Genomic DNA, 4437 nt, shown 5'->3' with positions numbered 1-4437 from the left:
TCTATTCAAGTCCTGTAGTGTTTGTAGAGCTCCCTTAATTCCTTTTTATCATACAGAACAACCTGGTTTCTGCTTTCCTTATTCTTATACACTGTAAATGACCCTGTCCACCAAAGCACCAATGTAAAGCTATTTTTAAAAATCTAGAGTTAGTCTCTGGTTTTTTACACATATATTCTCACTATAATGTTAGGTTTCAAGCCCGGACAGATGGCTGAGGTGTGTATTTAGCATGTCAAAGCAGACTTGGCTGCCAAGTTTTCCCTGCATCCCTCAGTCCTTACTTATCCCAGTATCTTCCTGGCTGGTATACTTCACCCTGTACCCTGGTACCCAGGCCAGGGGTCTGGGCTGCTCTTCTAATCCAACCATGTGGCTACCTGCTCTTTTAGTACCTTTGGGTCTCGCAGCTGTTGCATGCTTTCCCTTTGTCTCCTTCCCCCTGTTTTCCTCTTCCCTCACACAGCACCGCTCCATCTGGTCCGTGTCTACTGTAGCTACACTCAGCTCTCCCTTTTTATCTACTATAAACCTTCTCCTACACCATACTTAGGCACAGTCATGTTTCCCTTATTTTCCCTTTTTTTTTCTTTCTTTTTTTAATATATTGCCTGCCTCTTGTGACAGTAGAGGTGGTCATGAGTCTGAACCCACGTGACATTTGGCACTTGGCTCCAGCTTTACAAAGTTTGCCTTTTGGCTTCAGGTTTCAATAATTATCCATATCATCCTGCCCTTTATTGAGTTCACCAGTAATATGTAGACAAAAGGCAAAGAAATCCAGTAGGAACCAAAAGAGGTTCCCATGTCACCACTTGGAAGGAAGCCCTGTGACAATCAGCGATGGTGGCATCTGGGATTCATAACGAAAGAGAAAGAAACATCAACTGCATTCCACCACTGAACTGCTGGTGCCAATTTGTCATAGCTTCTAGGGTAACCCATAAACGAGCCAGGAGTTGACTTAACAAGCAGAAAGCATTCCCTCTTTCAGAAGAAAACACCCAGTGTTCAAGTGTGCTTTCTGTTACTGTGATAAGCATGGCATCTAAAGGCAGCTTGGTGAGGAAAGTATTTACTTGGCTTACAGGTTAATGAGCACCATGGAGGGAAGCCAAGGCAGGAACTGAAGTAGAAAACAAGTGTGGGCGGGGGCACCGCTTATTGGCTTGCTTCCCTGGATTGCTCAGGTACTTCTCTTCCATAGCCCAGGCCCGTGATACTGCTCAGAGCAGCCTAGACCTCCCACATCAATTAGTGGTCAAGAAAATGCCCAGGTGCGGCCACAGGTCAATCTGATAGAGGCAGTTTCTCATTTGGGATACCCTCTTCTCTGGTCTGCTTAGGTTTACACCAGGTTAACAAAACTAACCAGCACTTACTGCTGTGAGAGATCTTAACTTGTGTAACGGAAATGTACATGGTTCTATCAGGAAGATAGTGGATGTAGTGCCACTATAAGGCCTGCAACGTAGGAGAGCAGGTTAAAGCAGTTGGCAGAAATGTAGAGTCATGTACTCCTGGGCAGGAAGGATGAGTGGTGACCACACAGGAGGGAATAAACACATCATGATAGCATTTTGGTTTCAAAAATTATCAACATCGATGGTACCTAAAATAAAGGCAGGTCCAATGAAACCAGTCTCTACTCTCTTGAAAATCCATAGCAAGTGCACTGCCATGAGAGAAAAGGCAAGGGAGACAGAGGAGAGGCTGGAGAGACAGATCAGAGTCATTGTGGCCAGAAACTTGAAGATTACAAATAGTAGATATGTTTAAAATGTAGCTATAAATATTACAGGGTGATTTATGTTTTTGATTTATAGGGACCGACATTTGTCACAATAGGAGACGTGGGATATGGTGTAAGGAATTAGTGATGTGTGACTTTAGTATCCCATTAAAAATTGCAGTTTTCTAACATTTAATCTCTATGCCTTTCAGCACTATAGTTTGATGGTTAAAATACAAATCTTGCTACAAAGTGAGTTTATTTTAATTTTTTTCCTTTGATAACAGAACTAAGACACGAGGAAAGAACGGCAGAGGGGCATCACAATGATCAGCTTCTGAGTGTGAGGAGACACTGGCAGGAATGTTCCTCAGGGTTTCCCAGGCCGTCCCTTTTGTGGATGAACGCTAAGGCCTTGGGGTATGCAGAATCACTCACTGATTACAGTTTCTGTGTGCATCACTCTCCTGTCTGACATCACAAAGGCAAAGGCAGACAAGCCAGAGTCCTACAAACATTTACCACCTTTGATTTCCCTCAGCTTCAGAAAGAGGGAGTGTGGAGCCTGCAACCACACCTCCCAACTGTGCCACTGATGAGCCACACCAGGTCACATCCTAGGTCTAATCACAGACAAATATTTCCCCTCTGTGATTGGCATGTCTACTGTTCGACATGGCAGGAGAGATGGAGCCAAGGAGATACACACTGAGGACCAGCTTCCTTAGGTAATGAATTCTCCAAATCTGTGCAAACCTCGGCTCTATATGAATACATTAGATACCTTTGTAATGACCAAACTGACGAGGCACACACAACCCACTCTTGTACTGGACAAGATTCAAGTATTCTTGTTTCCTGAGTGGGACGTACCACCAGAACAGGACCCTAAATCAAGTGGAAGACACATTGTGACATGGTTTGCTCTTTAGTGACAATACAAATTTCTGATCAGTATAAATACTAGGATTCCTTATTTTCCATCCTTTTGTCCGATTTGGACTCAGTAACCGCATTATAAGGAATGATCTACACCATAGGACATTTAGTAGACTTTTGTAACTGGCTGTTAGTAGAAAAACTTTGGTCAGAATAAACAAACTTGTCCAAACAATGCTAAATATAGCCCCTGTTATGGATTTCAAGATGTCAAAAAAATCACACTTTGTTGCCAATGGCGAGTACAAATGATGTCGCTGTGCCAATGGTGATTTATTTCTAACAGAACATTTTAAATTTCTCTTTTCACTTTTTAGTTAGTGCCTGTCAGGCATACCCAAGAAAATAATGCGATGGATCATTAATTCTGCGGAATCCCACACTTTTTTCAAAGTGCATGAAGATCAGTAGCCATGTGTCTAACACAGAGCACTCAGGGCATTTTACAAACTGTGTGTCCACTGACGGAGCTCTTCAGTTCCCTAAGTTCAAATGAAGAACTGTCTCGGATGTGAGTTGAACTTATGGAGGAAAATTACATCAGAATAGTTCAAATAAAAAAAAATACAGACTGCATGATTCACTTGGAAGAGCATCTCAGAAGGTGAACCCTATTTTATAAATTCGCATTTTTTATTTTTGTCCAGAATTCTGATAGTTCCACAGGAGATAAATGATTCCTTCTCAGAGGGGAAATAAGAAGCAGTTTAATCTTGGCCTTCAATTGCCTGAAACTATTCCACCTCTGTGAACTCATTTCATATTTTAAGCTACTAAAAGAGGACTAAAGAATTTAGCAAATTCTCATGTGACCACATAGTGCTAATAGAACAACTTATCTTTTAGAAATTTTATACCATTCTGAGAAGACATTCAGGATCATCTACCAGAAAATTGATGGTCCCAATTTTGATTCTGCTGAAAAGCATGAATACATATTTATTTGATTTTTTAAAAAAAATATATACTATTGTTTAAAATCTTTTCTTTCCCCAGATATTATCCTATGCTCTGGAAATAATTTTCTGAACACCAGGAGTAATGGATTTCTATAGGGTGTTGTAGAACGGCCCCAAATTAGCTGAGGTTGAAACATAATACAAACGCAAGGATGAAAAATAGCCATAGGTCTGTCTGAAGAAAGACTGGCCAGAACAGGTCAAGACTTGATGCAAGCAGCACCCAGACAGTGTAGGAAAGAGGGGGTGTGTCCTAGGCAGAGCCAGGTGCAAGCCCCTAGAGTTTTCATTATGAAGACACTGTTACTTTCTGGTTTCAGGTAGAGCTGGTTTCTGTAGCCCATAACTCGTATCCCTGAGCTTCTGTTCCCAGTGGATTATCCTGGAGCTTTTAGCTCTGCCCTATGACAATCCCCGAAGGATGACAGCTTCCTGAAGCACATCACGAAGCACGGTGATGAGCTCATCTCTCCAGGTGCAGGCGTTGGAGAGAAGGGAGAATTGGTAACTTCGTGTACCGTTCTTGGGACTGTAAATGGTGTGGATGATGTATAAACAATGAAATAAATAAATAAGATTATTCCACTGTACTTTTGAGTATGTATCTCAAAGAAACAAAAGCAGACAGTTTTAAAACGTATGTTCACCTCCCCCTTTGGAGTTTATTGTTTCCAATAACTCAAGAGGAAACCCATGTGTGCACTTTTTCAACCAGCACACCCAGATAACTCTCATTAGTTTCTAGTTATTAGTTTAAAATTTAGGTGGAGTTTTGTTAGTAACTGTGATTGTTGGTATTTTGGATTT

At 41.4% G+C, this 4437-nt stretch overlaps 1 long non-coding RNA gene across 1 annotated transcript; it reads left to right on the top strand.

Moving 5' to 3' along the window:
- The first annotated feature begins 2294 nt into the window (after positions 1–2294).
- On the top strand, positions 2295–4165 carry LOC311597384. The gene is made up of 3 exons (XR_014779211.1): positions 2295–2460; positions 2989–3275; positions 3951–4165. It is a non-coding gene; the product is annotated as an uncharacterized lncRNA (long non-coding RNA).
- The last annotated feature ends 272 nt before the right edge of the window (positions 4166–4437 follow it).

Source organism: Acomys minous (assembly GCF_964271855.1).
Source record: "Acomys minous genome assembly, chromosome: 5".
Taxonomy (NCBI): domain Eukaryota; kingdom Metazoa; phylum Chordata; class Mammalia; order Rodentia; family Muridae; genus Acomys; species Acomys minous.
The sequence above is the reverse complement of the archived record's forward strand: the minus strand, read 5'-3'. Positions and strand labels throughout refer to the sequence as shown.